The 24,799-nt window shown below is 45.7% G+C and overlaps 1 protein-coding gene and 1 long non-coding RNA gene across 3 annotated transcripts in view; one reads left to right on the top strand and one right to left on the bottom strand.

Moving 5' to 3' along the window:
- The window catches only part of LOC146805116 (uncharacterized), an 88,508-nt gene extending 64,601 nt beyond the window's left edge, over positions 1–23,907 (top strand). The window contains exons 3-4 of the long non-coding RNA XR_014967425.1: positions 7,226–7,309; positions 23,469–23,907. This is a non-coding gene — a long non-coding RNA (uncharacterized LOC146805116). The remainder of the gene's footprint in view (positions 1–7,225; positions 7,310–23,468) is intronic.
- Positions 1–24,799, bottom strand: part of CLYBL (citramalyl-CoA lyase) — a 2,027,539-nt gene that overhangs the window by 597,567 nt on the left and 1,405,173 nt on the right. The gene's annotated exons all lie outside the window — the stretch shown is intronic.

Raw genomic sequence — 24,799 nt, 5'->3', positions numbered from 1 at the left:
ACCACATACACTATTGCTGGAGTCTGGCGATCTGTGCACAGTCCAGTCAATAGGAATACATGCCACCTACGGACTTACCTGCATTCCTGCACCCACGGGTTGGTAGTCTTCAGGGTTCAGCTGCCGCGGTGTAGGGGGGATATGGAGAAAGGGATCCATGCAGGAGCCTGTCACGTAGAAGCTGATTGAGTGAGTATGCACCCCAAATCCATTGTTTCCAACGACTCAAGGTGGCCGGACCGCCACGGTCGGGTTGTTGGAAGCTCACATCGTAAACCAGAAGGCTATCGGAGATTCCTGTACTGCCCTATGGATGCTGTTTTTCTCTCACAAGCATCTGGGTGGTCAGAGAAAGGGTGTCGGAGTTGACGGTCTTTCAGCAGTCGGTCGGAGTACAGGATAGTGCATTGTTATCTGGCGGTCAGACCGACCACTTCCGACGAGACTGCAGCGATCGGACCGCCTCTGGCAGGACCGCTGAAGCCGGTCCGATCGGCATCGTAATCAGGCCCTAAGTATTCATGTTCGTAATATTTAAAACTAACCTTCAATAGTCTCATTCAACAATTCATCATTGCAGAATTTTAATTCTGATCGGTGGCATTGAGACAAGCAGACCTTCCTGATCCTGTATTTCTTGAAAGTTATTTTCACTATCTAACTGCCATGGATCTAAATATAGCAATATTTTGCCACCTTCTTCAATTTGCCTGTATAAAAGCAGTGTGTATAATTCCTAGAGCAGCATGGGACTTCAATGCCTGTTCTAATCCCTTTTGTACCGCTTTGTTCGCCATAAGTTGGCAGGGTATGCTCAGACGTGAGTCCCTTGCTCACTTTGCCACTGGATTCAAGCAAGCCTGGCTGAAGATGGCTGAAATGCCAGAAACCGGTCCTAGGAAGCTTGTTTCCGGTCCAGGGAAGGCATGGCTTGGCAGTTCGGGCTGGACTGTTCCCATGAGGCACAGGGTCAGACTGATTTGCATATGGCCATGTCTGAACTGGGGTGGCAGAGTGGGCTAAAGAACGGTGATGGATCAAACCCAGATCTGTTGACTGGGTGTGAGTGTTTGATTGGTTCTGATGCTCCGTCCATCACCACCCCCTTTTGTACCGCTTTGTTCGCCATAAGTTGGCAGGGTATGCTCAGACGTGAGTCCCTTGCTCACTTTGCCACTGGATTCAAGCAAGCCTGGCTGAAGATGGCTGAAATGCCAGAAACCGGTCCTAGGAAGCTTGTTTCCGGTCCAGGGAAGGCATGGCTTGGCAGTTCGGGCTGGACTGTTCCCATGAGGCACAGGGTCAGACTGATTTGCATATGGCCATGTCTGAACTGGGGTGGCAGAGTGGGCTAAAGAACGGTGATGGATCAAACCCAGTGAGTGTTTGATTGGTTCTGATGCTCCGTCCATCACCTCCCCCTTTTGTACCGCTTTGTTCTAATCTACAGCTGGACGTGTGTGACAAAGACACAGTTCCAGTGACAATGAGCAGTTATCCCGGTGAGAAGCTGAAGAATGCAGGAGTTTATTACTTGTTTCATATCTTTGTCCGGCAAAAGAAAGAAAAGGATGAAGCTGGTGTCAGAGAACAAAATGATGCTGGAAAGAGGAACCCATAGCAGATTAATGCCATCTGTATTATAATATAAGGCACTCACAGACCAGAATGAGAGTTGTTAAGACTCCCATGGGAACCCATGATAATAGAAAATTCTAGTCTGAGGAAATGCGGTTTATTTTTTTATGTGGTTGAGCGACCTCAAGCGCTACTACCTTACTTTTGAAACCACCTATCTTTAACAAAAAGAGAACCTCTCACAGTGCCTTCTCGGGTGCGGCTCCAAGGATATGGAACTCTCTTCCTCCAGAATTACGCAGAATCACCAGTACAACGGTGTTCAAACTGGAAGTCAAAAGATTCCTGATGAACAAACTCCTTCAGTAATTGGGCTACCCACCTTGGCCCATTGACATTGTTCCTTCCCCCATTGTGTCAACATCTACTACACTTTTTTTTTTTTTTTCTTTGACTCTTTGTTCTGCTGTCCTTACACTGTACTTTGTTTAACTTAACTTCAATGCGAACTTTCGTGCACTTTATGGTTAATTTGTGTTTTGTTTTTTTTTTATGTTTTTTTTTTTTTTTTCCTGTGGTTGTTTCCTGTTCTAGTTTGAATGTAAAGCGCTCTGATATCCCCTGGGATCTTGTTTGCGCTATATAAAACTTTATAAATAAATAAATAAATAAATAATAAATTCACAGGCCTGTCTTGGTTCCAGTAGGCTCGTTTGCAAAACCTTAAAGCTGTGGCTTCGAGCAGTTAGGCTTTAAAAAAGGAACTAGTGCAAAGCATTTAGAAGTACCAAAACAACTGAACAGGAAACAAACGAAACATAAAAGAGAGCTAACAAAATTTTTAAAAAGTAGATCTAATTTTTATTAATTTTTAAGCACCAAAATGGACAAAATCGACTTGAGGTTTCCAGATATATGAATTTTTAAGTAAATGGTAAATCACAGCTTTTCACTCAAAATGCACACAAGCATTGGCAACTACTGCTATTAATGGTTAGTTTGAAAACTTTTTATAAAGTTGGGTTTGGGTACTTCGGCCCGATTTGGGCAACCAACTCCAGCAGGGAACAAGTAAAAGGGCCAGTAGGGCTAAGCAGGACAGTTATCTTGCAGTTAAAGCAGTCTCCAACCCAGTTCAAGGCTCTATGGGCAAGCTCCCACAGGCTTCAATCAAGTGGTCCTGATGCAGGAAGCTGCTGAAGATGCAGATCTGGTTGAAGAGAGGCTTCCTGGGGCCACTCCTCGGTCCACAAACTTGGTGGGGTGGCATTGACCATCGAGGTCGGTGTCACTCGAAGTCCAGGTGAAGTCTAGCCACAAGTCTAGCCAAAAAACAGTTGTCATTGGTCAACTGGTCTCCAGTCACAGCTAAATCAGCAGTTCACTTTGACTGCGGCTAGTGTCTGTCCTGGGCAACCAAAATGTAATTTGATGACTCTCTTGGGTCCAGCAAACTTGAGTGCAACTTTTGAGTGTCTTGGTTCAGTCTCACAGGCTACACTTTGGTGGTTCGCAGTGATCAAGCAGTTTTGGGTACCAGACCTTGCCAAGGTGGCTTCTTCAGCTACCGTGGCCCTGGTGTTGTACCAGGAAATCAGCAAACTGACTCTGGGAGTCAGCAAATTGACCTCCTTAGTCTGGGGTTCGGGGATGATGTTTTCCCGAGCAGGGCACCACAGGCCTAGTCCTCTCTTTGCTACCCCAGGAGCAGCAGGTGCAGTCCAATCTTTGATTCCACCTCCCTTTGCGAAGTCCAGGGAACAGCAGAGCAGTCCTTTTTCGGTTCTCTCTCCAGTGCAGACGTAATCTGAGGTATGGGTGCCAGGGATGCCCCTTTTATGTCTACAACTTGCCCTTGGGAAACGCCCTGACTACTAGCTATTGAGCTACCAGGTCCCCTCCTGCCTGATGATGACTTCCTACAATCATCTTCAAGGAGGATCAGGCAATCACCATCATCTCCTTGTGTTTGCTTTGTTCTCCCTAAATTGGCAGGGTATGCCCAGACGTGGTCCTTTGCTCACTCTGCCACTGGAGTCAAGCTAGCCTTGCTGATAAGGGGTGCTACCCTGAAACCGGTCCCAGGATGCTTGTTTCCGGTTCAGGGAAGACCTGGCTTGGCAGTTCGGGTTGTTCCCATGAGGCACAGTGTCAGGACTGATTTGTATACAGCTGTGTTTGAACTGGGGTGGCGAAGTGAGCTAAAGAACGATGATGGATTCAACCCAGATCTGTGGCTGGGGGTGAGTGTCTGGAAAAAATTCAGCGCTTCGTCCATCATCTCCTTGTGTTTGCTTTGTTTGCCCTTAGTTGGCAGGGTATGCCCAGACGTGGGTCCCTTGCTCACTTTGCCACTGGATACAAGCTAGCCTTACTGATGAGGGCTGTTAGCCCGAAAACGGTCCCAGGATGCTTGGTTACGGACCAGGGAAAACATGGCTTGGCATTTCGGGCTGAACTGTTCCCATGAGGGCACAGGGTCAAGACTGATTTGCATATAGCTGTGTCTGAACTGGGGTGGCGAAGTGAGCTAAAGAACGATGATGGATTCAATCCAGATCTGTGACTGGGGGTGAGTGTCTGAAAAAATTCACCGCTCCGTCCATCATCTCCTTTTGTTTGCTTTGTTTGCCCTTAGTTGGCAGGGTATGCCCAGACGTGTGCCCCTTGCTCCATTTGCCACTGGACACAAGCTAGCCTGGCTGATGAGGGCTGTTAGCCCGAAACCGGTCCCAGGATGCTTGGTTCCAGACCAGAGAATACATGGTTTGGCAGTTCGAGCTGAACTGTTACCATGAGGCACAGGGTCAAGACTGATTTGCATACAGCTGTGTCTGAACTGGGGTGGCGAAGTGAGTTAAAGAACGATGATGGCTTCAACTCAGATCTGTGACAGGGGGTGAGTGTCTGAAAAAATTCAGCACTCCGTACATCATCTCCTTGTGTTTGCGCTATTAAAAAGGGAGGTCTGGATTTTGTCATTAGTTTAAATGGCAAAGTCTAGTTAGCCGTTTACACTGCTCTACCAGTCTGCAGTGGAAGGCTAGGAGAAACGTTTTACTTTGTCACACTCAGGTTGGCACAATAACTGCTGCAGCCCATGAGGGACAGTTTAACTTACAGCCCCTGGGCACCCCAGGTACAATATACTATGGACTTAAGCAAGTTAAATTATGCCAATGGGTATACACCAGTCAAACATGCACAGGGTCAGAGAACTGGCACTGAGGTCTGGTTGACAAGCCTCAGTACACTCTCAGGTCAAAAAAACATCAGCATCAGTTCAATGGTTCAAAAGGGAGTGATCATGCAAAAAAGAGCCATTTCTATACACCTTGACATTAAAATATATTGTACATAATAACCAATTTTCATCTCTGATGGTCTGAGAATAGAATCGCAATGGTAGTACTTTGAACAGAAAGTGATGTGCCAATACATATAGTACAGAAAAGAAACTTGATACAACGCACACAGTACAGTAGTTCATATGAGGAACTATAAAGATTTACTGATAGATACCCCTGAGAGCGACACCAGGTGAAAAGATCTCAATATGATATGTTTATAGGGAAATGAGAATCTCAAGACTCAACGGATTAATCCTTTTATAACTCTAGGTTCTCTCTCTTCGTTTCAATGTGTCTATGGATAGGAGATTGAGAATCCTTGAGCAATCTACACAAAGAATGTACTGCACCCATATATCGAGAAGAACGAAGCTTGACACTGAAAACTCCAAATGCTGTAAGAATATGTCTCATGAGGTAGTTTGGTGAGCAGTGTGAAACAATTAATTGCCCTGCTTGAAGCACATCTTTCCAGTACATAATAGCGTTTAAGAGTCACATGCATTGAAATGAGAACAGTCCATCATTACATACCACAAACCTAGAGTCTGATTTTAATCCTTCGAAAACTTTGAAACTGACTGCTTTGGTTTACAATGCAGAAAACAGTATAATTAAAAGATCAGGGTGGGGTGCCAGTGATGGAAATTTGTCAACTGGGGGCCTATGGTCTCCGTTTAGGAAGAGACTCAAAATCAACGCCTCCGAGCTCCTACTGGGCACCTTCACCATAAAATAGATCCCGTTGCATTTTGTTGTGGATGGACCACATATTGGCTATACAATGTGCCAACAAACTGGGGGGACATGGTCCAAGTCTCTGGCAGACCTCTGCTGGGATCCTTTGAAACACTATCTCTGTACTAGTCTTTCTGTGCTTACAGAACACTCTCTGGGTCTCTTTAAAGCTACTGCAGATTGATTCTCAAGGCACATCTGGGACTCCAGAGACTGAATACTATATCTGCATATCTATCTCTGACCCTGCTTTGGGGTTCTCTCGATATAGACATTTTTGCTTCCCGCTTGAACTGCTACAGATGCCTTCCTTTAACATTAGTCACAATTCTACCAATGTGTTTTTTCTTCATTTGCTCTTTTCCACTTAGTCCTTCAGTCTGCTAAACACTTTCTTTGCAAGAGGGTCGCAATCACTTCTGTAGATATGAGCACACATGCCCCCCCCCCTTAGTTCAAATCTCTCCTTCAGGACACAGAAGGACACCCTCATGATCTCATATTACTCAGCCATCTTCATCTTCAGGGGCTGGGAAATCCCTGGAGCTGCTCAAGATAACCAAACCTTTGGGAGGTGGCAGCACACCATGTAGTCAATTTCTGGACCCCAGGAACTCAACGTGACTATTTGACTGGCTGGAAGGCTTGGCTTCGCTAGGTCCTGAGACAGAACCTGGATCCTTTTGCTTCCTCTTCACTGTCCTTGGCCTATTTTCTCGAGATTTTTTCAAAGGTCTTTCTTACAGAACCAACGTCTACTGCTCCACTGTCGCACTCACCTTTCAGTGTATAATTCTAACTCGATAGGCAAGAAACCCTTGTCTGTTGTCTCATAAAAAGGCATACGTCTCATGAGACTCCACGTGCCTCGTTACTCCTCTACCATGGATGTCTCCATTATTCTTTCCTTCCTATCCTCCAAATTCTGCTCTCCCCGTAAAAACAAGGCTGTCATGTATTCTTACTCTGCTGCTCTTTTAGCTTTTATGTAATCTCCTGTGTTCAGGAGTACATCTCCCGCATTTTCTATCTCCACTTCTTTGACCAAGTTAATTCCTTCAAGAGTCCCCAAAAGCCATTTTTGTGTGCTAAGCTAACAAAGCCCGCCTCGTGCATTGATACCTCCTCTTTTGGAGCCTACTCCACTCACAGAGTTGGAACTTCAAAGACATTCTTTGCTCGCTCCTGGCTTGCGGACATTCTTAGGGCCACCGATTGATCTTGGGCAGTAACCTTTAGGATCTTTTACCTTAAGGCAGCTGAACATTTGGCAGTCAAAGTCCTCACTAGGCTTTATTCTTGCGTATTGTACTGTCTCATTGTCTTGTGCTAAAAAAGGGAATTTATCTAGTTTCAGTGAAGAAAAGAAATCAAAAATTTTATTAAAGACAATGAGGCGTAAATAATATAATATCCCTTTGTCCATTCCCAGGAGGTGAGTCTTGGGTCTGTTCTGATGTTTTATGTCTGTTCTTCATGATTGTATGAAATTATACTGATTTTATTGTTCTTTCTACATTGATGCTCTGGCCTTCTACTCATGCTTCTTTTTTTTTTAGGGTCGGCTTGAACTCAACACTCCCTCAGAACCTGCTTTGTTTTTCCTCCTCCTTGCTATTAAGTGTTTCCTCATGGATGCAGCGGTGAGTGTCAGTGGCCAGGGGGTCTCTTATCCCACTTCAATCTGCGCTCCTGTGTTGTACTGTGCTGTGTACTCTAGGTGCTTAATTTAAAGGCGTTCCTCAGGCGTGCCCCGGTTTTGTTCTTCTACAGGCCCGTCTCTAAATTGTTGAAACCACCCTAAGTGTGCTGCTCTTCCCTTTAAAGCCCCCAGCTGTGGCCGACCTGAATTAATCAGCCATTTGTGCATCAGACAGTAGCTGTGAATAGTGATGGGAGGTGTCCCAAATGCCTGAAGGCGCCTGAACATCGAGGGTTAAAGTACAGAGACGTAGGTGAGAGTGGAAGGTGGAAATCGGTGCAGCCTGAGGACAGCAGCTGGAGTTGAGTTAAGCGGCAGTACTGCACTGCTACATAATTACATGTTACTGCGCTATACTCTCTTTTTCCATCTTCCATATTTTTATTCTATTCTGTGGACCTACACAGCTGAGGTGCGGTGTGCAGTCAGTACCACAAGGGGGGTGCTAATGGCTCAGGGCCATAAGAGTCAAATTAAGCGCTGAATCCAGTTTGATATCCTTTGTTTTTAAATTTGCTATTATATTTGCTGTTTACTGTTACATTTTACTATATTTTATTGCTGTGGGAATATCCAGGTTTCAAACTCCCAGTCCAAGTATTGTTGTGTACCTTTGTACTAATATGCTAACAAGCTCTACAACAAATATGACTAGTGTGTAGTAATTTGCACTTTCTGCAGGGTCACCCCAGATTTGTTTTTTTGCCGGGACCTATTCCTGCTAGCTATAGAAATCTGTACACTTTACCCCTGCTAACAAGTGGTAAAGTACTTGTGCGCTTCCTTTCAACATGGTAAAATTGGTATACTCCTCATTGGCACAATTAATTTACTCATGGGTCGATAGTATATGGTGTCAAGTGTACTCAGGGCCAGTAAATTAAATGTTACCAGTGGGTGTCAGCACTCATTGTGCCACCCACTGCAGTAGCTCCGTAAGACCTGTCTACAGCCTACTGTGTAGCCTGGCTGTGCAGTTTTGAAACTGCAAATTCAGCCTGCTAAAATAACCCCTTTTGACAGGCCTACACCTTCTTTTGCAAATATTAATAAGTCGCCCCTAAGTAGGCCTGATTGCCCATAAAACATGGTTTTTAAAATTGGACACTTACAGGTTTAATGTTAAACATGTTCTTACAGTGGAAAAGCCCTTAAAGCTATTTTCACTGTAGAAAGGTTGGCTGTTCCATAGGAAAGTATTACAATATTAAATTAAAAATTGTTATTTCTAAATTCAATCTTTTAAATATTTATTACAAGCCCAATTCACTGGTGAAGTTGGATTTGTAATAAATATTTTAAAAAGATGACTTTTAAAAAGTTACCTTTGTCCTGCCTTAAGTCCTAGAAAGCTAAATCTGTATTTTGATCTTCCACTTCTACCAGGCATGAATGAGGTGTGAGCTTGCTCCCTAGGACAGGCCTTGTATGGAGGTGTTGTTTTGCCCTTGACAGGATGACCTGTGGGCTGGGCCAAAGGACTTGATTAACTTCAAAGAGGCTTACCCTCTCACATGCAGATGTAGCTAACACCCAGGACTACAACCTTCGTTTGTCCCCATACCCACACTAGCCTCCATCACAGTGGGTCTGTTGCTGATATTATAATGTAAAGACACAGCAAACTACAAAATGCCTTTTCCAAGCTGACCAGTGACCACAGGAATCTCTTATTGGCCTCTGCCTGCACCCTCTGAGTTTCTAAGTGCCTCACCGGAGGTCCTGGTGGGCTTTAGAAGTATACTCCTGTGGTGGATTAGGATTTAAAGGATTGAAGTCACAAGGTAAATTGTTTGACCAGGATGAACCAGGTTAATGTATTCGATCTGTGTTCCATCTCTGTCAGCCTTGAGCCTAGGTTTTGTTCTACAGTAACCATTGACTATCATTGGCACTTTGTGTTTCTAGGCGTTATTTCTACTTAAAACTAAAAATCATATCTCTGGTTCTCCTTATTAGACATTTTGGTGTCATTTTGTTTATTAAATTTTACTCTTTATTTCTAATTTGTTTTAGGAATTTTATTGTTTTGCATTTCGACTTTCTACTGTTTTAGTACTGCATAAATACTCTAAACATTGCCTCTAAGTTAATGATGTCTGTTCTGGGCCATAGCTACCAGGTGGTTGAGCTCTGGTTTATTTTGTGAGTTTAGTGGTCCACCCTGACTAGGATTGTGATCATTTCATGAGGTGCTACTTAACCGCCTCAACTAATAACCCAATTTCGTACAATAGTTTTGTATTGCTCAATTATACAGATGGACGTAAGCAACTAGCAAGTTAGACACATTTGTCGTATTTTGTAGCACAATTCTCCCCCCTTTATTTGTTTCTACACAATATGTTTCACCAAGCAGGTGTACTTGCATAGAGCAATATTAAGACCTCCAAAACCACACAGCTACACAAAGGACACAGGAGAGTATCGTTGTGCTCCTTAGCCCTCCTCGCTTCTCATTGGGCTAGCTAACCTTTGCCATTCCCTTCATATCTCTGTGCTTGATTCCCCAGTCATGTGGGAGAGAAATGATTTTGCAACATGGAGTGTAAAGGGCACCTGATGTTGTTAGGCCCTTTGATATATTCGCTGCTAATGGGAATGAAAGGCTTAAAGCTGTGGTGATACCTGGTGAAACCTTAGAAAAGTGCAAAGGCCATTGCAGAGGACAAAGCTGTACTGATACTATTGTATCTATCGTCAGCTTTCGATACCGTGCCCCACAATCTACTTCTGCGCAGACTTCATGACTGCGGCACTGGGGGCACGGTCCTTACGTGGTTCTCCTCCTTCCTGGAAAGCCGCCAGCAAACTGTTTGGTCCCCCCCTTCTCAGCCATCATCCCTCCGTTGAATGTAGGAGTGCCACAGGGTTCAGTTTTAAGTCCAACCCTGTTTAATATTTATATGGCCCCCCTCGCACTCATAGCAGAACAGCATGGAGCAAAACTTATATCTTATGCCTACAACACTCAGCTGTTGTTTACTTGTGAGAAAGATGCAGCGTTAAGAGGAAACAAAATCAGCACGTGCTTGGCCAAGGTGTTTGCCTGGTTCAAACACAACCAACTGATATATAATTCAGATAAGTCTGAAATTATCTTTTTTGGACACACTCCGGGTGATGAATGGCGTCAATGGTGGCCCCAGAATCTGTGTCCCCCCCCCCCCCCCACCCCCCCGCCAGCCCAGTGACCACAGTACAACATCTTGGAGTGAAACTGGACGCAGATATGTCTATGAAGTCCCAGGTCCAATCCGTGGCCGGGCACCTGTTTTGGGCTGTTAAAAATGATGATAAATTTTCTTCCTCTGCTCCCTATCTCGTATAGGAAAACAGTGGTCCAAGCCTTGATCACGTCAAGGCTGGACTATGTCAATGTGCTTTACCTGGGCTTCCCCGAATACCTACTTGGCCGCCTATAGGTGGTACAAAACGCGGCGGCCAGGGCCGTACTGTGGGTCGGCTCCAGGACACACATGACCCCTCGTCTAAAGTCCCTGCACTGGCTTTCTGTGAAAAAGAGGGTTAACTTTAAAACCCTGGTGCTAGCCTTTAAGGCTTTCCACAACATTGGAGCTCCTTACCTCATGAACAAAATCCAGCCCTATACCCCATCCAGAACACTGCAGTCAGCGACACAGCACCTGAAGATCGTGCCTAAGTTCTTTCAGTGTCGAAAGGGGGGACGCTCTTTCAAAGTAGCAGCCGCAAAGCTATGGAATAACTTGCCTCCCTCTCTGAGACAGATGCAGGATCTCCTTGGTTTCAGGCGATTTTTGAAAACCTGGCTCCTCCAACAGTAGGGGAGGCGCATATTGTTCTGTTCACACTGCTTTATCACGGGTTTGTGAGATAGCGCAGGGAAACTCCCCGGAGTAGCCGCGCGCTCAACAAATACCTTATAACATAACATAACAAAATTAAGAACCAAGAACTGAGGAGCAAAGCTGGGGGAATTATAACCTGATAACTCTGCTAGCACAAAGTCTATATATGTTTTGTACAAGTGTATTAGCTATGACATTCTGCAAACTTCGCCCAGGGGCCTAGATGATCATTAAGTGTGTATGACACACTATCACCTCCTTCCCTAATGGTGTTAAACCTACTGTAAAAATGGACCAATTGGTACATCAACAACCTGATTTAAGCCTTAAAACTCTGACTAATACAAGAGCGAAGCTAATTCTGGAATATTTCACCAGTCAAGTAAAGCATATTGAAAGAGACCAACATTACCTTGGATGCTCACATCTCACCAATATCTGATTACATCAATTGATAATATTATGATAAACCAGGAACTCTCAGAAGGCTGCATTAACAAAGCTGGCAAACTGCATACTGATTTAAGAACCAGGATATTCTTAAATGCGCTCCTATATGTTCTGTGTCCCTACCATTAGTGAGTCTATTAGCAATGGGGGTCTCTAGTTGGCATGTTGTTACCCTGTCCAAGTAGGGACCCTTCTTCCTATTAAGGATAAGAGAGATACACTACTGAAATAACCTCTGCTCACCCCCTTGTTAGCTTGGCACAAGCAGTCAGGCTTATCTCAAAAGCAGTGTGTAAAGCATTTGCACATAACCAACAGCAATACAGTGAAAACACTACAAACGAACACCACTCCAGTTTTAGAAAAATAACCAATATTTTATCTGTGCAAAAAAGACCAAAAACTATTTTTAAAAAAACAACCATAGGGTTCTCAGAAATATCAATAATGAAAAATAGACTTAGAATACAGTTCCTTGAAGTCGATAGCTTTGTCTGGGGCTATCATGGCGTCGTGAATTACAAATCCAAATAGTTCTGGTTGACCACGGCGTCACTAGCCAGCTACGGTGTTTGGGAGGGACGCAAAACAGTGCCGTTAGAAATGATAGGGCATCGGTGACCTCACGTTGAGCTCTGAAGAGCTCGCGTCAGCAGGTGTCGGTTCCGGAGGTCGGTGCAGGAGTTGTCGGGCCCTTGAAGTCACACGCGTTGCAGATCAAACTCCTCGCGGTTGAAGTCGGGAGGGCCCAAGTCGGCAGGCGTCGGGGCTGGGGTGCGAAGTACAGCAGTGCGGCATGCAATGCCCTCATGTCGCAGTGCAGGCAGCGGCTTGGCGACGGTCGTCCAGCGGCGTCAGTGAGACCAGGGCTTAGGTGCGAAGTGATGCGGTGCTCGTCGCAATGCTGGCAGGTTACGATGCAAGCAGCGTCGTTGTCATTGTGGAAGGCACTGTCGGCGGCGGACAAACCGGAGTCGATGGCACTAGCATCGGGAGGCGAAGGCTGCGGTGCTGGAAGAAGGCGGTGCATTGTGTAACTTAGGAACGGTGCCCTCTAACCACGTTACAAGCAGCGGCGTTGATGTCAGCGTGGAGCTGCAGCATTGGGGATACCAGCACGGTGGTGTGAAACGAGGCGGTGTGAAGTGCGGTGCGCACAGGTAGAGGTGCAAGCAGCGGCTTGGTGGCGGCGACAGGCAGCGTCATTGTTGGTGAGACCAGGGTTGCGGTGTGGTGCGAAGTGTAGCAGCGACCTCTGCGGTGCCTTCAGGACACGGAGTCGGCAGCGGCATTGTTGATGGCGTCAGGTTGCTTTTTCTTCTGTTGCAGCACAAAACACACAGTTCCCAATGCTGGCAGCAGATGAACTTGAAGTCTTTGCTGTTCCTGAGACTTCCTGAACAGGGGGCAAGCTCTACTCCAAGCCCTTGGATAAACTCAAACAAAGAAGTTGTAGAAAGTTCAGTCCAGTCCTTTCTCTGCACAAGACAGAAGCAGCTACTGCAGGCCAACACAGCAAAGCACACAGCAAAGTGGTAGTTAATTCTCACAGCTTGTCCAGCTCTTCTTCTAGGCAGGGCTCTAAGTAAAAAAAATCCTGGGATCTGGGATATTTATACCACATTTCCCTTTGTGCTCTTGTGGCAGACAGTGTCTGTGCTCAGTTCAAACTAGTTATGTCCTCTCTGGCCCAGCTTCCTGGCAGGAAGTAGAGACAGCATTGTCCAAGGCAGACCACGCCTATTCAGGTACAAGGAAATCTCCTCCCACTACTCTAAATGTAGGTCAGGTCTATTCAACCCAGCCCTGACTCATCCAGGAGAGGCAGGACACACCTCAACCCCCCCAGTGGCTATCTGAAGAGAATGCACATTCTCAGCCGCCGTCACTCCAAAGCCAGCAGAGGCACATTGGATGGCTAAGCAAGGAAATATCCACTTTCTAAAAGTGGTATTTGAAAAACACACAACATAAAAATCATCTTTACTAAAGGTGCATTTTTACATTCTGAGTTCAGGCATACTAAACTCCATTTCTCTATTTTGTCCCAATCGGATATTATATTTGTAAAATGTTACAAAGTATCTCCCATTCCTATCCTATGGGACAGATAGCCTTTCAATAGTGAAAAACAAAATACACTATATTTCACTATTAGGACATGTAACACACACCAGTACATGTCCTACCTTTCACATACACTGCACCTTGCCCAGGGGGGTACCTCGGGCCTACCTTAGGGGTGACTTACATGTCATAAAAGGGAAGGTTAGGGCTGGGGAAGTGGGTGCACTTGCCAAGTCGACATAGCAGTAAAAACACTGCACTGGCAGGTCTGAGATACCTTTACAGGGCTACTTCTGTAGTTGACACAATCAGTGCCGTAGGTCCACTAGTAGCATTTGATTTACAGGCCTGGGCACTCTCAGTGCACTTTACTAGCGACTTACCAATAAATCAAACATGCCAATCATGGAAACACCTATCCATAACATAATTTACAGTAGGAGCACTTGCACTTTAACACTGAACAGCAGTGAAAAAGAGCAGAGACACTAAATTAGCAAAAACAGAGTAAAAACTAGTCAGAAGGCAAAAAGACAGGAGAAACATGCCAAAAGATGCCAGGTCTAATGAGCCCTTTCCTTGTCATTGACTACACCCTTCATGAAGGACCATCTGGCGCTCCAGCTTCGTTCAATAACGTCAGAGTTATATAAGCCCTGATCCTAGAGCAACCAAACAATTAGATATATAAGTAGAGGGCATTATTACCTGCAACTTCACACTGTATTTCGCTTCGGAGTAAAGGCCTATGACAATCTCTGATAAACCAACTGCTCAATATTTAATCATTTCAGAAGCATTCTCTCCCTACAAGAAAAAGTGAAATCTTTGGGTTGGAATGATCATATTTCATCTGTACTGACTACAATATTATAAGCAATCTCTAGGCCTAAAGGACACAAGTAATCTCAAAAGATTGCTACAATGGAAGGCACAGCCCTAACGTTAAATATTGTTAGTATTGGAAATTATTTTGACTCTTAAAACTGATTGTGGAACAAAGCACAGTAGAGGCGGCAAGCTTGACTACAGTAAAGAGAACAACACACAAGGGAAAATGGTCCATTCCAAATAAAAACAATTGCCATCAGAATTTTAAAAGTAAAAGAGGAAATAAAAATATTGTTTATTCTGTGAAGAAACTCTTTGTGGAACTCAAGTCTGCAGTTGAGGTACAGTTCAAAATGGTAGAAAATAAAGAAGTTGTGATTACCACTAAGAAAATAGACCTATTGGTTGACGGTATAACCTATTTTTGCAAAAGTGGTGAGAGAACCAATAGCAGTAGAGCACAAGCAGAATAGTCCTGGAAACAAATGTACAATACAAATAAAAAAGGTAAAGGTCAAAGGCTCTTAAAAAGTAGAAAAGGCTATAAAACAAAGAAACCATTACGACCAGCTGATTATCCAAACAGCAAATGCAAATATAATACCACAAATCTGCCAACCTTTTGCTCCAGGGATCACCAGTGTGCGAGTAACTGACATCTACTAGTTTAATGACTATTGCCCCACCTGCTAGGTGAGTGTTTTAAACTTAAGAAAATGGTATTTGCTCAAACAAGTCTCGCGTATCACAGCAAGTTGGACAAGATTTCCATACCGTCCTGAACATATTGATTTCCCTGATGCTCATGCATCAAGATCATTGAACAGATCACAATTGCTTAGTAGGTTTTATGCCATACCTCCTCTACGGCCAATAGAGGGGCGGGTCCTGCCAGTTCTAAACAGCAGATGCTGAGAAAAGGTCCCTATCGGGCTTAACAAAGGATATAAGTAATTGATTCACACCCAGGGGACAAAGAGCAAACATTCTGCGGTCATACGCTCTAATGCAGTCCAAAATGCAAAGTTTTGGTCATAAATCAAAACGAGGACACAGAAGTCGTACCGCACTTAGTGCGCCTACGAATGGTGAACGTTACACTAGCGGGGGAGAACATTCTGCCGGACACATCCAGAGCTCTGACGTCCGAAACCCGTCTGCAAGAGATCAGACACAGTAGCATGGCTAGCTTCGCTGACAGTTCCTTCCTGGAGAGGAATCTATTTGGTTGCCATGATTGGAATAGATTCAACACCCAGTTGACATCCCACAACTGAGAGTAACGAGGTTCCGGGGGAAGCGAGAGACGTATACCCCGAAGGAGACGACAAACTAAAGGATGTTCTCCAACGGGTGAACCATCAACTAAAGCATGACCAGCAGAAATTGCGGACCTGAAGGTATTGATGGTTCTGTAAGCAAGACCGTCCTCTGCTAGGGAGGCCAGAAAATTCAAGATGGCGGACACATCAGCTGCCACGGGATTGAAACTCAGTCGCATACACCAATGACACCATCTTCTCCAGGTGGACTGATAACGCTTGAGGGTGCTGTCTGCCCAGTCACTGGACAAGAAACTCTCAGCCGCTCCCGAAAGGCCTGGGACCGCCCATCTTCCCCTGTAATCCGCCATGCCATGAGAGCCAGGGAGCCCTGCTCTATCAACGGGTGGGGACACCCGTCCGGACTGAGAAGAAGAGCTTGAAAGAGGGGGAGTAGGATTGGAGAATCCCAGGAAAGTTCCAGAAGAACCGGAAACCATACTTGAGACCTCCAAACGGTGAAATGAGCACAATGCTCGCTTCTTGGCGTCGAACCTGGGCGGAGACCCGAGTTATCATTGCAAACGGGGGAAAGGCATAGCCCATCTCGGACCGCCAATCCTGGAGAAATGCGTCCGTCTGCTCCGCCAGAGGGTCCAGCCTCCAACTGTAGAACTGGGTAAGCTGGTGATTTAGGCGAGAGGCAAAGAGGTCTACAGAGCAGGGACCCCAAAAAATCTGGAGATCCGCGAACACCCCCGTATGTAGTTTCCAGAGGCTCAGATCGTGGAAGTGGCGCGAGTGAAAGTCTGCCACTTGGTTGTCCTGCCCGGGCAGGTACTCCGCCGTGACAGAGATCTGCCGATCAAGGCAGTACTGCCAAAAGTTCGCAGCCAGGTCCGAAAGAGCTCACGAGCGAGTGCCTCCCAGATGATTGATATACCGGACAGCCGAGATGTTGTCCATCTTGAGAAGGACGCATGAGTGAATCGAGTCCTTGATTCAGCATTTGATCGCGAACGATCTTGCCAGAAGTTCCAGACAGTTGATGTGTAATTGTTGCTCCGACGGAGACCACACACCCCCCGTGGTGAAGTTGCCACACTTCGCGCCCCAGCCGGATCTGCTCGCGTCGGACCCGATAACGATGTCTGGCGCGGACCCGAAAATGGACCGACCATTCCAGGCTTCCATGTTGGAAAGCCACCACTGAAGCTCTTCCCTGGCCTCCAGTGTCAGACCCACTTTGTGGGAGTATGATCGGCCCTTGCGGAGATGCGCCGCTTTGAGACGTTGAAGTGCTCTGTAGTGGAGCGGGCCCGAGAAGATAGCTTGGATGGATGCCGTTAGTAAGCCCACCACCCAAGTTAATTGTCTGAGGGAAATCTGAGTCAGGGATAAAGCCCTCCGAATCTTGTGGCGAATTTTCGTCATCTTGAGAGCAGGAAGGCTGAGAGTAGATTCCACTGAGTCTATTAAGAAAGTGAGAAAAACTACTTTTTGGGAAGGAACCAGAGTGGACTTGGTTTCGTTTATCACGAACCCTAAGTTCTGAAGGAGATCCACCACGGTTTGCAGGTGACGAGAAAGGGTTCGAGGATCCTGCGCCATTAGCAGAATGTCGTCTAAATAGACGATGAGTCTCATGCCCGATGCCCGAAGGCGTTCTATCGCAGGCCGCAGAACCTTGGTGAAACACCAGGGAGCGGAGGACAGGCCGAATGGGAGAGTGGAGACCTTGTAAGTCTTGTTGCGCCAAAGGAACTGCAGGAACCGGCGGAGAGGGGGAAGAGGGGGATCGCTAAGTAAGCGTCTTTGAGGTCGAGTTGCGCCATCCAGTCGCCCGGATGGAGAATATCGCAAAGAAGATGGATCTCCTCCATCTTAAAGTGGCGGTAAACTAGCCACTCGTTGAATTCGCGTAAATTTATGACCGGGCGCTGACCCCCATCCACTTTGTCTACGAGGAAACCGCTGGGGTGCTGCAGGGTTTCTACTATCGCCCCTTTGTCTAGAAGAGAATGGACCTCCTGGTCGACCAGGATGGCGTCTGCCTCGGAAAAACTGAGTGGGCCGGGAGGAGCGCGCTGCAAAGGAGTCCCCTGAAACTCTATGTGAAAACCCCTTACAGTCTGCAGAACCCAAGCAACCCCCGTGATGGAAGTCCACATTGGGACAAAAATGCGCCAGACGGCCCCCCACTTTTAGAAGGGAAGAAGGGAGAACACTCACTGGAAGAATTGGATCCGCCTCCTCCTCTGCCACCTCTGTTCTTGCCTCGGTATCCACGGGTGGGGTAAAAGTTCCCAGAGCGGGCTTGATCTTGATACTGTCCTTGACTAGAGCCTTGCCCTCTGTGCTGATTTGGACAGCCGGACGAGCGGCCCCTACCTCGTCCGTTCCCGCGGAAAACCCGCAGGCGAAACACCTTCCTGATGGAAGTCTGCTCTCTATCCAGGGAGGTAAAGTTGTTAATGAACCTCCCTAGCTCCTTGATAAAGGGTTCGCCAAAGAGGCCACCCTGCGCGACTGGTCTCGCTTCGGTGTCCGCCAGGTCCCCAAGTTTGGGGTCAACCTTGATGAGAAGCGACCTGCGCCGCTCTGTGGAAAGCGCGCAGTTGGCGTTCTCGAGGAACACCACTACACGCTGGGCCCAGGAAGAGAGTTATTCCGGGGATATGAGAGAGCCCGAGGCCTTGGCCTCCTCAGCCATATCTAGGATTTTGGTAGCGGGCCCCAAGACATCCAGTAGTTTGTCTTGACAGGCATGCCAGGACCTGTTGATGCCTTTCTTAGGGTCTTTGACAAATTTTTGTATAAAGGTAGCCATTCTGGGGTCAATCTCAGGAGTGGCGGCTACCTTCCCTTCCAAGAAAGGACGGGGGCACTCTGCCCTAAGGCAACTACGAGCTGTCGGCTCAAGAGGGTGGCGGAACCTGCTGGCCACATACTGGGCGACCTTCTCGGAGGGGGGCCAGTCAGAGGAGCGTGGATGCAAGACATCGTCCGGGTCCAGCATGTCCGCACACAAATTTGGCTCGCTAGAGGGTGGCGCTGACTTAGAAGGAAGCCAGGGACGGGACTGTTCAGGAGAGGCGTCCGTGTCCCCAGGGTCCCCGTCTGCCGAAGTAGAGGGGGTTGCCGGCGGGACAGAACTGGCAAGAAAAGCTTGTTTAAGGCGGCTGAAATATCAGAATCCACCCCCGCCTCCCTAGCACGTTTGGCTGGTGGTTGGTGTATGTCCGAGGCCGGACAGCTGGGGGAAAGGCCTTTGGACGAAGCCTGCGTGGCTCTGACTAGCTTTTTGCAGGCCTGGTCAATTTTCCGGGATAGTCACTCTTCAAGAGGGGTAATGGCCTGCTCTACCGCCTTATGTATAGAGTCATCGACCGCATCATAAAAGTCATCATCCCATGGAAGAGCCGCAAGGGGGTCCCTCTTCCCATTGATCGTCTTGATAGACGTTGTCCTGATAGTTCTCCATGGAGTAGTAAGTAGAATAACAGGTAAGTGATGACTAGGGCACTAGAAACTAGGTGGTAAACCTCTAATAAAGGGGGGCTGGGTGTCAGTCGGTAATATGGGTGTGCGGTGCACACAATTTAAGGCCCAAAGCCTGTGACCCAAACAGCCCTGGTGCGACAATATATAATTGGGCAGTCTACCAGCAAATGGATCCCTGCAGATTGAATCTGCACTACAGACTCTAAACAGAGTGTTGTTGGCCTATAGAATACGGACCCCCCAGGCAGTTAAACGCTGCCAAAGACTGCCTAACAGCAGTTACAGACCCGTGAAAACGGGCGTTCAAGGGGGCGTGTGGAGGAAATTATGAAAATAAATGCCTAAAGGCACAGAGCACAGACCCTTGTCAGGGGTGTAGGGCAGACGCGACAAGGCTCACGCGGCGATGCAGCCTGGGATCCGACGCGCTCAGGAATGTGCGGAATCCCAGGCGCGCGCCGCGTCAGAGACGCTCTCAGGCGCCGTTTGGCGGCGTCAGGACAACACCGCAAGCCGGCACCGAGGTACGGCAACTAGGGAGCAGGGTAGACTCCCACGGCCGGAGCGAGGCGCCGAGTAGCGGCGACTCGCAGCTGAATTACACCCTGAGATAAACTCGTTTCCTGACAAAGCGGGCGCCGCACGTTTAAAATGAAAATATGGTGCACGCGCACCCCTGACAGCGCTCCGTGCAGAGAATGCGTAACAACACAAAGAAACGCCACAGGCTGTCAAGCCGTGTAACAAACAAAGTCTGCGATCGAACAGTGTAGATAGTAATAATCTTGGTAAAAAACAATAATAAGCAATACCATAAATTCACATAACAAAGCAATACAAGGAAAAGGAGACTTATCTTGGCTGAAAGCAGCGAAGAAAGAGGAAGCATAGTCCGGGACAGAGGACTATCAGCTACCTGATGACTCCCGATAGGTGCTCTGGATGGGACACTCTATTGCTTTGATGTTATTCCCTATTGTTCATGGGAAAAGTATTTTTTTTACTTTAAAGTGGCTGCTATTCAATAAAGTGAAGAAAGAATAGCATAATACTCGCTTCCGGTCCTGACATAGAATTATCCGGCCAGTTATTGAAAAGATCAAGGATTAGCTTGACATTCCACACACTTTCAATCTCGAATTTGACGCCGAACATGTTATAGGCTCCATTCGTAACCTCCAGGGTTTTGACATCAGAGACCCTACTGCATGAAATTAGGCATAGTAGAGTAGCAGGGTTAATGGAAAGGGTTTTCCTATTCAGGAGAGTATTATCTGGCCAATTGTTGAAAAGATCTAGGATTAACTTGACGTCACCAGAGACTTTGATATTTAGGTTTAGGAGGCCTTCTTAAACTAATGCTTTTCATCACTCTGCAAACAATTACATTTTTACCTACCGTTTACCCGTTGACAATGACATGGCCAGCAGATATTGCTGATCTATAGCAGTTGATAGTTCTATAGCTGAGACCTCTTTCAAATTTTTCAACAAGGAAGTTAACTATTTCAACAATAGGTGCCTCCAAGGAATCCAGGTTCCTTTCCAGGCACCAACGTACCCAGCTTCTCCATATGTTGTTATATCTGTAGTGAGTGCCTGGGACCCAAGACTCTATGAGGAGAGTTGCATCTGTCGACGAAAGGCCTGAGATTTCATTGGATCTCCTGACACTCTCCAGGCAAGCAGGGTTAAACTCCCGCTCAGAATTAGGGGGTGACTTACTCCATCTACGTCTGTTAGAAGATTCTCTTGGGTAGGAATTAAGAAGGGGGGGTTGCAAGCTAGTTCTAGAGTGGTGGGGAACCATGCCTGAGATGGCCAAAAGGGAGTTATTAGGACAAGAAAACACTGACCCTATCTCACTTTCTGAAGAACTCTGTGAATCATGGCAAATGGAGGGAAGGCGTACGCTTTGACTCCTTTCCAAGATTGTATGAAGGTGCTGACTGCCAGAGCACCCGGGTCGGGAATCCAGCTGAAATATTTCTCCAATTGAAAAGTTAGTCTGCTCGCAAACAGGTCTATCTCTAGGGGACCCCAAATCCTGTTCAGGGTTGTGAAAACAGAAACATTGAGTTTCCAATCACTGTGATCTAATAGGAATCTGGAGTTCCAGTCTGCAGAGATGTTTCATTTCCCCGAAGGTATTCCGCTTTGAGAGCGATCTTTTGTTCTAGACAGAACATTCATAGTTTCTTTGCTAAGTTGGATAGATCCGCAGATTTGATGCCTCCCAGACAATTTATATAGGCTACCGCTGACATATTGTCCATCTTTAGGATGACTGACCTGCCCTGGAGAGAGTGTTTGAAACTCATCAATGCGAAAAGGCCAGCTGTTAGTTCCAAGTAATTTATGTGGTGAGAGGATTCCTCCTGTGACCAGATACCACCCGTGTTCTGATCGAGAAGACAAACTCCCCAACCATGGAGGCTCGCATCTGATTCTAAAACAAATTCTGGTTTTGACCCAAAGATCGCTTTGCCATTCCACGCGTCTAGGTTATCGAGCCACCAGGAAAGTTCCAATTGGGCTTCCTGATCCAGAGTAATACAATCTCCATACCAGAGGCCAGATCTTAGAGCTTTCGCTTTTATCCTCTGGAGGGCCCGATAGTTTAAGGGACCAGGAAAGATGGCTTGGATGGAGGAGGAGAGGAGACCCAGTAGTCTGGCTAGCTCTCTCAGAGATAAATCTTCTTGTTTCAGGACATGTCTTATTTCCGTCCTGATTTTGGCAATTTTTGGGAAGTGAGTAGATGGAGACATCTCGATGTATCTACTGTGAAACCTAAGAACTCCAGAGTTCTGGAAGGGGTCATGATTGATTTCGTTTCTAGGAGGTCCATCACAGTCTTCAGAACTTGGAATATTTGTGAAAGGTCTTGTGACATTATAAGAATGTCATCTAGATAAATGATCATGTGAATACCTCTTTCTCTTAGGGAGGAGGCAATTGCTCTCATGACCTTGGTGAAACACCAAGGGGCAGAAGATAGTCAGAAGGGAGGAGCTTGGAATTGGTATAGATGGTTTTTCCAAATGAATTGGAGAAAGGGTTGGTGGATAGTGGCCATAGCGATGGTGAAATAAGCGTCTTTCAAGTCTAGTTTGACTAGCCAGTCTCCCTCTAATAGTAGATCCCTCAGGAGGTGGATGTCCTCCATTTTTAAGTGCCTGTAAACCAAATATTTGTTTAGTTCTCTTAAGTATATTACAGGTCTCCAACCCTTGTCCTTTTTTTTACAAGAAAGAGTGTGCCTATAAATCTTAATGCTTCTAAGGGAACCTCTATTATTGCTCCTTTCTGAAGCATGGAAGAGATGTCCTCCTCTACTATTGTTTGTTGATCTAGAGAGAGGGGCATGTCTCTCGGGAAAGAGGTTTGTGTAGGTGTATGAGTGAAATCTATCATAAATCCCCTGATGGTGTTTAAAACCCAAGGGTCTAGAGTGATCAAACTCCAATTCTGATAAAAGTATTTGAGTATTTGAGTCCTTCCACTTTTTCGGGGAAAGAAGGGAAAGGAGGAGGGGGAAGAGTACTCACTTGTAGAGTTGATGGAGTTGGTGGTTCAGCGGGATCTAAACCCTCTGTTGCGGGGTCCTCTCCCTCTTTGGGGGAAGAATTGAGGTGTGTTGTACTGCTGGTACCCTCTTCCGTAGCCACGGTATCTTGAATAGTAGACTAGTCAATTTGTTGCGGAACCTAGAACTAATTGCAATAAAATTTCTGTGAGTGGATTATTATTGAAATTTTTCCGTAGAAAACGATGGTGAACAGTCTACCACTCTATCACGTTAATCCAATATGGCGGATTTTTCAAAATGGCTGCCCATTATTTGAGATATAGGGTACAACTGTTTATATGCCCATGTGTGGTATCATTTTATATGTTTTTAGGGACGGGAAATTCAAAAATGACATCAAAAATTGTTTCTGATGACCATAACATCAAATAATCGCGGAATATGTCAGATAGACAAAGTTTGTATAATTTTTTCGTTGACTTAAATAACAAAGTGTGAAGGAACGTAAATATTACAATTAACTTTTGAAATAAAAAGTTTGCTATTGTTTGTGTTTTGTTTTGTAACTTTGTTGTTATTGTTTGTTGTTTTGTTAATCAAAAATGTTTCATTTATGTGTTACAGGTTCTTGCGAGTTGCTGTGAGATACAGTGAAAATGTACGTAGAAAAGTGTTTCATTTGTGATGTGGTGTTTCAAGAAGATGACAATGTATCTCTACTCACTGAAGGAGGAGTGACTGGAATTCAAAAATCAGGCAAGGAGAGAAAAATATCTAAGTTTCACGTTTGTGTTGGGCAGAAAGTTCACAAGATATGTAGAGCGCGTTTTGTTAACTTGAAAACTTCGTTCCAGGAGAACGAATTAGATCCCACAACTTCTCGTGTTCTACGGTCGTGTGAAACCCCGTTTGATTTTAGAAAAAATTGTTTTTTCTGTGGTACTGAGTTAAGTTTATACTTCAGGGAGAAGAAAAAAATGCGTGGTTTAATGCACGAACAGTTGAATTCAAATCATCAGTTTTACAAAAATGCAACAAACGCAATGATGAATGGGCAGACAAAGTTAAGAGACGTATCCAAAATGTGTCTGATTTACATGCTGTAGATGCATGCTACCACAAACAGTGTTACGTCAACTTTTATACTGGAAAATGTATTCCCGGGTAGTTCACTGATAACCCTCCAATATCTTCAGGTCGACCAGAGGACTCAGTTCGCCAGGAAACTTTTCTTCAAGTAGTTAAATACATGAAGGCAAATGATGAAGAACAAACTACTGTTAAAGAACTTGTTAATAAAATGCGAGAATTACTGCCAGAAGATACCGAACCAGCAAGGCAGCTTCCAAGAAAGTGCTGCCGTATTCCAAACTTCACAAAAATCCACAGCAGAAATTGAAAATGCTAGTCTTAATGCTATTATAGAGTTGTACGGAGGAATAACAGGAGACAGCACACTACATGATATGAGACTTCGAACTTTCACTTGAAAGGCGACAAAATCAACAATACATGTGAAACCGGAAGTCTTGCCTCCTACAGAGGATGCCTGCAAATTTCATTCACTCAGAGTAAATCATCAGGTGCAGCAGTGGATGGGTATTCATATGGATCCATTACAGTGGGGATTTGAAGTGAAAGATGGAAGATTGGCTCCCATTAGAATGAGTCAAGCACCAGCACCAGATCATTTATTAAAATTTGGGAAATGTAGCTGTAGCAAGAGTCAATGTGCGACTCTGCAATGTATATGCAAAAGACAGGGAATATTGTGCACAGATGCGTGCACAGATTGTCGAGGAATAAGCTGTTGCAATTCCATGGAAGTGAACATGGACGATGATTGAAATCATACTATTCTTATACTGAGGAGTGCTGTTTGAATCTATCTCTTTAACAATTTTCATTTGTCAGTGTCATATTGAAAAGTGCTATATTATCTAGTTGAAATTTGT

This window comes from Triturus cristatus, chromosome 8 (assembly GCF_964204655.1).
Source record: "Triturus cristatus chromosome 8, aTriCri1.1, whole genome shotgun sequence".
Lineage (NCBI taxonomy): Eukaryota > Metazoa > Chordata > Amphibia > Caudata > Salamandridae > Triturus > Triturus cristatus.
The sequence above is the reverse complement of the archived record's forward strand: the minus strand, read 5'-3'. Positions and strand labels throughout refer to the sequence as shown.